This window comes from Hyperoodon ampullatus (genome assembly GCF_949752795.1).
Source record: "Hyperoodon ampullatus genome assembly, chromosome: 2".
NCBI classification, from domain to species: Eukaryota; Metazoa; Chordata; class Mammalia; order Artiodactyla; family Ziphiidae; genus Hyperoodon; species Hyperoodon ampullatus.
Genome location: NC_136915.1, coordinates 170,075,439 through 170,088,623, shown reverse-complemented (window position 1 = coordinate 170,088,623; position 13,185 = coordinate 170,075,439).

Below are 13,185 nucleotides of genomic sequence, written 5' to 3'. Positions count from 1 at the left end.
TTGTTAGGGTCTCTCCCAGAACCCCAACAAACTTTGAAATAACTTACTTTTACTTTAGTGCCAGATGCTGATGTCTTTGGAATTTCATTTTTGGTAGAAAAGAGAGTTATCAAAAAAAAAAAAGTGAACTAATGACATAAGATTAAAAAACATGGACACAAAAGATACAGTAACTAAATTAAAAGGCCAAAAGACTTGCCAATAAGTCTTTATCTCTGAACCAGTGTTAGAAATAGGATATGGGGATAGGAGTGTTTTTGTTTGGTTGGCTTGTTTGTTTAGACTTAAGTGAAAAGTACAGGGCTTGAAGACATGCATATTTGGGGTATCATTCTGACTCTCCCATTTACTGTTTTGCCTGACCCTCAGGAAATCACTCAACTTCAAGTGATTTCTACATTTCATTAGATTTCCTTTCAGATCCATCAAAAAATGAGGAAAAAATAGTGAACATTATTTTAATGATCTTATTTATACAAATACGGTATACATTCTGAAAAACTATAAAACAATGATAACTTTCAGGTTAGGCCACTGCCCTTCCTCAAAATATTCCGTTTAAGAACTTCTCAGCCTCTGCTTTAGAAAGATTTCTTATGGTAAAGTCTGGCTATAATGTTATTTCAGGTGAAGGACTCCTTCGACTTCACACACATATTACTTGCTGGCAGGCCACTGGCTTTTCTTCCCCCTGAATCGAGGAAAGGGCAATTTCTTGTCTACTCACCTATGCATTTACTGTGAGCTCAACTCCATTTGGTGGAAAGCTGCCATACACTTATAAGAGCCTAAGGGATACTGGCTGGTTGTCATCTTTCTCTTGCTCACTCCCACCACACCAAGTGCCCTGGCAAGGTTGCTGCACCTGGACTCTGCATTCCCTACAGAGCACCTTGTTACCAAAATTGTGGAAAACTTGTACTAAGTTCAGAGAAGAGCTACTAAAATGATTAAGTGACTGAGGGGACCAATTTATAAGGAACTCAGAAATGTTTGGTTAAGTGGTAATTACCCTAAAAAGGGTGTGGTGGCTCTGGCATTAAGTTTGAATTCCAAACCATTCTTGGCAAAAAGACTTCCTTTCAGGCCTCTACATTCAGAAATGCTCCGAAGAGGGGGCAGAATCTCCCTCTTGTTTGGGCCCCCGAACCACTGCACAGGTTGCTTGGGTGATATTCCCACTTAAGTGTAATGACTTCTACAAACAAGCACGGAAGGAAAACTATCAAAGCAGAGAGCTCACTTAAGAAGGCTGAAGGATGCTTAAAGGCAAGTCTTCTTGGGAATCATGAAGAACAAGCCTGGGCTGTGACGGGCCAGTTCCTCCACCCCTGTTAAGCACCTATTCACACCCCATTGCCAATCTCTGCTCGATGGGTGGTACCATTTAATAAGAGCTGCTGACTGAGTCCAAGTGTGCAAGTCTGCCTAAAATACACTGCTGGGAATGTGGAGTCCTTCAAGAATGACAGTTCCCACTTGGCCAAAGAGGAAAATCTAAGAACACCTGTAACAGTTAAGGAGGCTGAAAGAGATAATTCCTCATAGCAGTATTTCCCAAAATGTCTTCCAGGTGATGTTACTATGTGTTACACATACTAAAAAAGAAAAGAGCTAAAAACTGGAACAAATGAAGCTTCACCTTGTGTGTATGTACATGATGTGTTTGTTAACAGTAACACCTCTCAGAGCCATTAATATGCTAAAGTCCGTTGTGTCTCACTAAAAGGGGTGGTGTGTACACTCTTTCCCAAATTCAAATTGAGCATGGAATGCTTTATTCCTTAAGTACAGGTTCTTTGAATTCACAGCCACTTCCATAATGCCATTTATTGGGTTAGCCAAAAAGTTCATTCAGGTTTTTGGTAGCATCGTTCAGAAAAACCAGAACAAACTTTTTGGCCAGCCCAATACGATGCTGCACTCAGTAAATAAACAATGAAATGTATGAATCAGCCTAAGCTAGAAAACAAATCTTAAATCCCAATCCACTCCTCTTTCCACCACACTGATATTCTAGTTACACTTCACTTACATGAATCTTTTTATCCTGTATAAATTAAATGAAATTTGTTTATTAGCAGCAGATTGACTACCTGAGGCTACTACAGCTCAAGCTTGAGGGCCTTCCACTTGCTTGAGGCTTCCAAGTCTCTGAAAGTAAGTGTGCACTTATAATATTGTAATCTTTATTTCTTAAGGAGGCCCCACAAAACTGTATAATCTTCATGTCCTACAAAACCTGCTGTTACCATATAAGATGAAAATGACTCGATAGTTTGTCACCAAATTTGTAAGTTATGATTGAGATAGCTGAACTTAAATTACTCATGATATGACAGACTAAAATTCACTTTAGATTACTCTCAAGTCACCTTTGAGAGAGAGGTATTCATCCTTCTGTGCAGGTAAAATGTAGATCCAAGTAAGAACTAAAAGTAGATTCATTCCCTCTATATGCTCCATAAGAACATTAGCTTCAACCATCTCACTTTTTAGAATTCCTCTTAGGACATTCATCACCTCTATTATTCTGTTTTTGCTTTTGTTTTTTAAAACACCTTACCCAATAGTATTACTTCTACTCTCCCTACTTCTCAATATTTTAAGACCATGAATAGCCACTTTGAAATCATCACATTGTAAATATTACCACAGTTGAAATTCCTTCTGAAGACCATCTGAAGTTTCTGTATCATTTTTTTTCCTTGAGTAGAGACTGACATCTTTAAACTTGAACCCACAGTACTGCAGTTTGGCATTCCACTTCAATTCTTTAAAAGCTTCATTTATACTTGTCTTTTGGAATTTCCTGTAGGCTGCCTCAGATAAAATTTTCCAGTCTAATCTTCCTCTTGTCTGCTCTCTAGTTTGACATTATGCCTTCAAAATCAGATCTTATTATTTAATACAAAACAAAACACTTTATTACAGAATAGTAAATCAATAACATTAAAAGACTGACCTTGGTGATTCATTTATACTATGACTGATAAGCCAATGTTTAAGCTTTGACTATTGATAGTCAAAGCTTTGTAAATTTCTTCTAGACTATTCATAATTTAACAAGATATTCTAACAACCACACACGCAGAAATCACTATCCAACCACTTGTGTCTTAGACTAAATCAATGCTTCACTCTCTCATTTTTTAAGTAAACTTATAGCTAAAATTACAAAACTAGGACTGTGTATAAAGGCCAAACATTTTACCTTCCTCTGTTTGCTTCCTATTATCTTCCTGAGTTGGTGACTATGAAAATATGCTAAGCCCAAAATAACAGTTCTGCACTGCCAGGTCATCCTCAGTCCCACTTCCAGCCAAATGGGACTTCACAGACCTTTACAAGTCATGGTGTTTGTAAATATCCAAGGAAATTACTTCATTCAGTCAATTATTTCTGGAGAAAGCTGGCAGAATGACACAGTAATTAAACTGAAGACTAAACAGGAGACCTATTTTGCCCAGAAGTTCTAATTAATGCTTTTAATGTATTTTCATTTCTTAAATATGCTTGAAATAGCAGTGTAATGAAAAGGCATTGCCTCTTCATTGAGAAATATATTTAAAATATTCCAGTGAAGACAGTATATGGAAAAGGAAAGAGAAACTCAGTATGATTTCTTATTTTAAGTGTGAGGAATTCTGAAATCAAAAAACAACTGGATTCAAATGCAAATAGAATAGACATCCCAAAGCCAGGACATCATGTGGTCAAGACTCAATTGTCTCTGTGCTAGATATTCACTTCATAGTGAATATGCTGTCTGCAGCATATTGCCCTCCGGTCTCCCTTTGGCTCCTCCAATTGGCCACCAGCATATTCTGATTCACCCATCCATCCATTCATTCATTGAGTCACCATCTCAAGTGACTTGTAATGTGACTTGTAATGTAGCCATAAACAGAAATACTTTCCCACATACCTCTCCTAGCTGCCTAATGGTTACACACTTGGAGACAGACAACAGTTCAAACACAAAGAAATAAATTAGAATTCAAAAGCTAATGGAAAGAGCTTTGAATGCTTCCCAAAGGAAAATGCAAACTGTTAAATTACTTGTAGTACTTCATTTTTACAAGCCTCTTGCTTACAAATAACCACCATCTTTCCTAGTACCTGATGCCATGAATACAAAGGTTAAAAAAAGGGAAACTTTTAGGCAATCTGTAACAGTCTAAAGAATGAAGTAAGAGAAGTTGGCAAAAATCAAGACCAGCTAAGGGAAACCAAGTCAGAAAATTCCAAGGTTGAGTGAAATTGGGAGAGTTAATGACTAAAAAGTGCTTCTGCTACACTTCACAAATATTTCTCATTTCTCTTTGTCAGGACACATGGTATTTCACTTACTAAAGATTCTTCTGGATGAATAAGCATACTGTTTTGAAAATGCAAATAACATGGAATTAAGAACTCAGTTACATAAGAATTTAATGAGATGTATGCCACAGTTCTTTATAAACTGAGGAATACTACAAAATCAGAATGGCAGGTAGGTAAGATAATAGATTCTGGAGTCATACTGTCTGAGTTTGAGTCTTAGCTCTATTACTAACAAGCTATGCAAGTTTGGGCAACTCACAGCCTCTTGGTGCCTCAGTTTCCTCATCTACACAACGGGAATATGAGTTGAAAGTATTCCACAGTGTTGAAAGGCTTAATTAATATATGTAAAGCACTTAAAACAGTGCTGGGACTTGCACTGTTGACCAAAATGGAGTAAGAGGGATTGAATTTATGTTTCCTCCTAAAACAACCACAAACAAACAAGCAAATAGAATATATGAAACAATGATTTTCAAGACATAGGCAAAGGAGAATAGTTATCCCTGAGACATGGGAAACAAATGAAACAAGCCCTATGATTCCCCAATTTAATGCCTTGAGAGAGCTCCTAGGCCACCAAATGGGGTTGGGGAGAGGGGAGAATCCAGGCAAAGCCTGCTGGACTCCCTAGGTTGAGGAGATGAAGTTCAGAGTACCAGGAAAACAAGGGGGTCAGGATTTCCAAGACAGAGTACCAGAAAGGAAAGAGCTGCACAGGAAAGGAATGATGGAGATCAGCAGAGGGTCCCCTCAAATATGCAGCAGAATAGTGATCAGCACATGTGTGTGAGGAAACTGTGTGAGGCCAGGGAAAGAACTATCCAAAAGCACCAGAGAATACAGTACACAGCACCCACATAGGACCAGGAATAGGGGCTATTGCCACCAGTCAGACTGGAAAACCTCGTAATTTACAGAGCGTTTGGTAGAGTATTCAACAGATTCTTGCCGGAGTAGTAGGAAATAATTAGTCTTGAGTAAACATTTCTCTGGTCACATCTAACAAATTTTAAAAGTTAAAATTCTCAGAAAGATAAAACTATCTCCAAGTAACTTAACTGCATCTCAGAACAAAGCTCAAAAATATTTATAGGAAAACAAAAATAGCTAACACCCAACATGATAAAATTCACATCTTGAATCAAATCAAAGGTTACCAGGCATGCAAAGAAGCCAGAAAATATGAATCATATTGAAGAAAATAATTAATCAATTAGAACTGACCCAGAACACAGATGTTAAAATCATCAGACAATGACATTATTTATCACTACTGTATTCCATATGTTCAGAAAGTTAAGGAGAGATACCAAAGATATAAAAAGATCCAAACAGAACATCTATAGAAAGAAACTACAATGTCTGTGTTGAAAAAATACACTTGATGGGATTAGTAGAAGGTTAGACATTGGATAAAATATTTGTGAATTTGAAGACACAACAATAGAAACTATACAAAATGAAGCAAAAAGAGGGAAAGAAAACCATGTTAAAAAATAAAAAGAGCATCAGTGAACTGCAGGAAAACTTCAAGTGGCTAACAAATGTGTAATGGAAACCCCAAAAGAAGACAGCAGGGAGGACAGAAAATATATTTGAAGAAATAATAGTAGTCTATTCCTTTTTATTACTGAATAGTATTCTATCACATGAGTAAAACACAATTTGTTTATCCAGTTATTAAGCAATAGACATTGGGATTGTTCCCAGTATTTTGCCTGATATGAATAAAACTTTTTTGTATATTCAAGTACAAAAAAACAAAAACAAAAACCAAAGGCAAAATAAAGACTTTTTTACATATATAAAAGCTGAAAGAATTCATCAACAGTAGACCTTAACAGTACTAGAAGAAATGTTAAGCCTTTTAGGAGGAAAATTATACCTGATGAAAATACGGATCTGCACACAGGAATGAAGAGCACAGAAATCTGTATCTATATGAGTAAATATATAAGACTTTTTAATTTAAATCTTTTAAAGAAATAATTGTTTAAATGAAGATAATAACAATATATTGTGAGATTTATAACATGTATAAGTTAAACGCATGAAAATAATAACATAAAGGGCAGAAGAGAAGTAGAATATATATTTGTAAGTTTCTTATATGTGAAGTGTTATAATATTATGTGAATGTCAACTGTGATAAGTTAAAGCTGTATACTATCATTCTAAAGCAACCACTGAAATAATAAAACAGAGTTATAGCTAATAAGTTACCAAAGGAAATAGAATCATTTAAAAACTTTAATGAAAAAGAAGATGGGGAAGGGGAACAAACAACAAAGACAAGGAGAAATCAAAGACTGGAATATTTTGGTTTAAGGTTTAAGGTTTAGCTTAGAGGTTTAAGACCTAAACATAATAATCACATTAAATATAAATGGTATAAACACACTAATTAAAAGGCAGAAGTTGCTATATTGGCTAGAAAAGCAAGACCAATGCTGCCTAAAAGAAAGGTACAAGTATGTTAAAAGAAAAAAAAAAAGATATACCATCCTAACATTATTCAAAAGAAAACTAGAGTGGCATATTAATATCAGACTAAATAGATTTAAGACAAATATTATCAGGCAAAAGGAGGACATATTTTATAAGTGGGTCTAATAATCAAGAAGACATACAATCCTAAGTGTTCATGCACCTAATAATAGGGCTTCAAGACATTAACACAATACTGAGAGAACAGCAAGAAGAAATGACAAATCCACAGTTATAGTAGGAGATTTCATTTCTCATCTCTCAATAAATGGAATAAGTAGACAGAAAGCCAGTAATAATATGGGAGACTTAAAAACCACAGGCAAACAAAATTGACCTGATTGGCACTAATAGAACACTCTATCCAACAGCAACAGAATTCATGTTCCTTTCATTTGCACACAGAATATTTTCCAAGAGAGACTACATTGTGGGGCATAAAACATATCTCAATAAATATAAAAGGACTCAAATTATATATACTACTTACCTGATCACAATGAAATTAAACTAGGAATCAGTAGTAAGAGAGGACTCTAGAAATCTCCAAATATTGATATTTAAAACTAAACAACAGAATTTTAATCAATGACTCAAAGATAAAATCAAAAGAGAAATTAGAATTGAATTAAAAAAACACAGCACATCAAAATTCATGGGATTCTGCCAAAGCAGTACTTAGGAGAAAATTTATTGCACTAAACACCTATTTCAAAAAGAGAAAAGTTTTAAATCAACAACCTCAATTTCTATCTTAAGAAACTAGAAAAAGAAGAGCAAATGAAACATGAAGTAAGCAGAAGAAATAAAATTGTAAAGATTAGAGCAGAACTCAACAAAGTGGAAAACTAATAAACAATAGAGAAATTTAGTAATACCAAAAGCTGATTGTCTGAGAAAACAGAATTGCTAAACCTCTAAGGAGAGTGATCAGATAAAAAGAGATAAGATACAAATTACCAATATCAGGAATTAGAGAAGTGATAACACTGCAAAATCTACAGATATTAAAAGGATAATAAGTGTTGGGGGTCCCCATACCACCCTAAGTTTTGATGATTAGCACTAGAAAGACTCAAAGAACTCAGAAAAACTGTTATACTTACAATTGCAGTTTATTACAGTGAACAGATACATACTAAAATCAGAAAAGGCAAAACACACAGAGAGGAGCCCAGAAGAAATCAGATATAAACTTCTAGTTGTCCTCTCCCAATGTAGTTGTATGGACAGGTCTTAATTCTCCCATCAATGATGTGTGACAACACATATGAAGTATTGCCACCAGGGAAGCTCATGTAAACCTTGTTGTCTAGGGTTCTTATTGGGAGTCAAGTCATGCAGGCATGGAACACCAACATCACTGATTTTAGCTATCCAGTCTCCAGCCCCTCCAGAGATCAAACTGATAAAGTATGGCCCATAAATCCAGGTAAACAAAAATAGGCATTCACCATAAATCACATTGTTAGCATAAACTATCTGACAAGCACAAAGACCCTAGGCATATAAAGACAATTTTATCATGAAGGATGCTTAGAGGTTTTCTCCCAGGAGCCAGTCAAGGGCCAGTTATTTCTTTGGAATGTGCAGAGTTTGAACATCACAAACCCTCTGAGCTAACCCTTTCCTGAACAATAAGAACATTATGAACAATTTTATGCCAATAAATTCAACAACTTAGATGAAACTAAGAAATATCTTGAAGGAAAAACTACCAAAATCACTCAAGAATAAATAATCTAAGTAGGCCTTTATCTATCAAAGAAATTCAACTTGTAGTTAAAAAGTTTCCCACAAAGAAAAACTCAGATGGCTTCACTGGTAAATTCTACCAAGTATATAAGGAAGAATTAATACCAATGCTACACAAGTCTTTCAGAAAATCAAAGAGAAGAAAACATTTCTCATTTGGTGAAACCAGTATTACCCTGACCCCCAAACAAGGGAAACATTACACAAAATTAAACTTTAGACCAATATCTCTCATGAACATATGCAAAAATTTTAACAACATTTTAGCCAATCAAATCCAATATACAAAAAGCATAATGTACTATACTACATCTAAGTAAAGTTTATCCCAGGATGCAAGATTGGTGTAACATTGGCCAGCTGATCAATGCAATTCACCATATTAAGAATCTAATAAAGAAAAATCATATTATCATGTCAATAGACCCAGAAAACACATGAAAGAAAATCCATTATCCATTTCTGATAAAAAACTCTTAGAAAACTAGGAATAGAAAGGACATCAACCTAATAAAGGACATCTACCAAGAAAAACCCTAAAGCTAGCACCACACTTAATGGTGAAAGACTTTATGCTTTGCCCCTAAGATCAGAAACAAGAAAGGATACCCAATCTCATTTTTCTATTCAACATTATACTGGTGGGTCTAGCCAGTGCAATAAGGCAAGAAAAGAAAAAAAGGTATGCAGATTAGAAGAAAGAAAGAAGTAAAACTGTCGTCTGCAGACAACATGATCATCCAGGTAGAAAATCCAATGAAATCTACTTTAAAAAATGCTGCTACAACTATTAAGTGTGTTGGGCTTCCCTGATGGCACAGTGGTTAAGAATCTGCCTGCCAATGCAGGGGACACAGGTTTGAGCCCTGGTCCGGGAAGATTCCACATGCTGCAGAGCAACTAGCCCATGCACAACTACTGAAGCCCGTGCACATAGAGCCCGTGCTCCGTAACAAGAGAACCCATGACAATGAGAAGCCCGCGCACCACAACGAAGAGTAGCCCCCACTCACTGCAACTAGAGAAAGCCCACGTGCAGAAACGAAGACACAACACAGCCAAAAATAAAAACAAATAAATACAAAATTTAAAAAAAACACTATTAAGTGTGTTTATCATGGTTGATCAACAAAAATTGATTTTATTTCTATGTAGTAGACACAAAATATTAAAAATTGAATAAAATTGCTATTTACAATAGCATCATGTTATTAATTACTTATGGATAAATCTGATAGATGTGCAAGATATATTGAAAATTATGGGATACTGATGAAATGCTATTTTAAAGGCTTTATAAAAAATAAAATAGCATCTTGATTCTTTTCAGCCTATTTTTAAAATAAATTTATTTATATTTTATTTGTTTATTTTTGGCTGCGTTGGGTCTTGGTTGCTGCGTGCAGACTTTCTCTAGTTGCTGTGAGTGGAGGCTACTCTTCATTGTAGTGCACAGGCTTCTCACTGTGGTGGTGGAGCATGGGCTCTAGGTGCATTGGCTTCAGCAGTTGTGGCTCACGGGCTCTAGAACGCAGACTCAGTAGTTGTGGCGCACGGGCTTAGTTGCTCCACAGCATGTGGGATCTTCCCAGATCAGGGATCAAACCCACGTCCCCTGCATTGGCAGGCACATTCTTAACCACTGTGCCACCAAGGAAGTCCCTGTTCCGCCTATTTTTAATGTTTTTTATTTACTAAACCATGAGGCCATGGCTGCAACTAGCAATAAGTAACAAATGGGGTTCATAGAAACTCATACTGGAAAGGAATCTCAGAATATATAAGATGTGGAAATATTTCAATACTTAAGTTTGAAAGGTTTCTTCTTTCAGTATTTATGTGAGCGCTCAGTAGGTGTCAAACACTGTTATACACTGAGTAAATAAAAGATGCATCAGCTGATCTTGTGGAGATATTAACTAGTAAAGGGAAACAAAATAAACAAATGCAAATAATTTAGGAGTTGTAATTAGTGCTAAATGAAAGTAATAAAGAACACAGAAATGTAGGTAAAAAACTGGGGTGCTATTTGGATAGAATAGGGTAGTCATTGAAGTCTAAGTGGACATTCAGGTCAAAACCTGAAGCAGAAAGAGCCAGCCAGATAAGGTAAAGATCATTACAGCCAAATGGAACAGGAGTTGGGAACACCTTGGGTAGGGCAGTAGGGGATGCCAGGAGAGACTGGCATGTTCTAAAACTCCAAAGAAAGCCAACCTGGCTGGAGTGTAGGGAATGTGGAATAAAGGGAAAGACAGCACAATGGTCATGTAAGAGGTAGGCAGGGATCAGATCATGCAGGCTCATGTAGGAACTGGGATTTTATTCAAAGGGCAACGGGAAGCTGTTCTACAGTTTTAAGCAGGCTATAGACATTAGATTTTTCTTTCCTAAAAAATTACTCTAGCTTCTCTGTTGGAGAATCAACTGGAGGCAATATAATAGTCTAAGTTGTCACAGATGGTCTCCTTTTGCTACAAACACAAAAATGCTGTATACTACACAACGTGTTTTTATTTAAAAGAAAAAATACATCACAGAACTTAAAAGAAAGCAAAAAGAGATGTAGAAAGCAAATCCAAGGGGTACTCTACCTGAATGCGTGCTGGGGATTTGATTCCTAAACACATATGAAGACAAGATCACCGAAATAAAGTTCAGTGTGGAAAGGATGGTCCACATGGTAACAGAGGACTAGAAAAAACTCAGCCTACTGCTTTGTAAAAGCAGTAAGGAAAACTGTTATCTTTGAGTTTTATATATATATATATATATATATATATATATATATATATATATATGTATATATATATATATTTTTTTAAGGGCATCTACAGATACTTGAGGCCTGTATCATACTTGGGGGTTAGATCTAAATTTATATTACAAGTTTAAAAATTTACCTTAAATCTGGTTTAAAGCAAATGAAAGTTCTAGGGACCAGCAAAACCAATCTGTAGTCTCTCAATCCAAGATATAAAGGGCTCTTACAGAACTTTTTTGAAGATAAACTCCCAATAAAATATACATTATTTGAAGAAACCAGTCACCATGAGGAAGAGCTAACAGAAACAAAAAACAGTAGATTTAGAAGCTTGCAAATTGGAAATTATAACTTCATACAGATGTTGTCTTTTACCATAATCTTGCTCATGCTTTGGTTCTCATTCAGGGTTAATGCAAAACTTTAAAAAATACCTTAATTTCCATCTCTATTATGATTACTGATACTTCTTGAAATCTACCCAAAGTGAGCTAAAGAATGTTTATGTATAAATTTTAACATGGGCCATACAAGGTGGTTCATTTTTATTAGATGGAACTAGAGAGCTGATGCCTGTAAATGGCAAACTGAATTAACTACCAGAATGTACCGATCCCCATGTACTATTTTGAAGCTAGATTATCTGTATACTTTAACGTATTTAGTCTAGCTTCAAAAACTGGATGAATCTGGCTCCTCCAATCCTTTTGGATAGCATTTTTTTAAATGTTAGGAAAAATGAGTCCACAGTTAAAATGAAGAGTTTGTGCACACCTAAATTTATGAAATCGCTTTTAAGTTTAAAAGATTAAAGTTTACAAAGAGAATTCCAAACAGCCTTCACCTTCTAATCACCTATTTAAGCTTGAAATATTCATTCCAACTCTTTTCTTGGTGTAGTAGTCTTTATTTCAATTTGTTTAAAAATATTGACACACTAAAACCAGAAACCACACATGTGATTTTTAAATTTAAGCCAAAACTGGTTTTAAAAATGAAAAACAGTGAAAAGAGAAACACGAAAAATGAAGTGGTCTCATTTAAATCATCCTGATCTATATGTACTTTGACAACGTTTGCATCTTTTAATCTCCAAAATCTTGCTTAAAATGAGAAAATGGAAGCCCAGAGTGGTAACGTGTTCAAGGTGGTACCAGAACATTGAAATCAGGACTCCAGGAGGGAGAAGCCTAGGAAGTGTTTTCCCATCCCCCAGCGCCGACGTTTTTACATTGTCTTCTCTGAACATAAAAACAGAGGACAGATCATTTTTAAGAGGGATTTAGACATCCCTTAGGAGAAAGGTTACAGATTAGCGAGAATCTTTCACAAAATCGAAGAACCAACTCCCAATGAACAGAAATCTATGAGTCGCTGCAGCCTGGGGGAGACCTGGCTACGCTGTTAAACGTGTCTGTTCCTTTTCCACTATTATACACCAGCCCTCTGAAATGATTCTTTGTAATTAAAAGCCTAAATCTGAACATTCTTGAGTCAACTTGCGGGATGATTTCAGCGCAGTTTTGGAATAAGCCACTACAAGCCACGCACCGAAACCCTCCACCACCAACACGTAGAGTGCTCCGCCCCAATAAATTCGAGGGCGCCAAGAGGCAGCACTGTCCTCCCTTTCCGCCACCGACTCGTAGTCACTTCCTCACTGCCTGTTTATCTCCACCTTTATTTCCATCGCTATTTCCCCCTTTACCTCTTGAAGCGATAACCCAACAAGTATAGGAGACAGGGAGAAAGAGCAGCCAGGTCAGGGGAAATGAATGTCTGCGAGGCCACGATTTCTTCACGCAGTTTGTCCGGCACTGACGGAGAGAGCCTCGAAGAGAGCCGGGTCC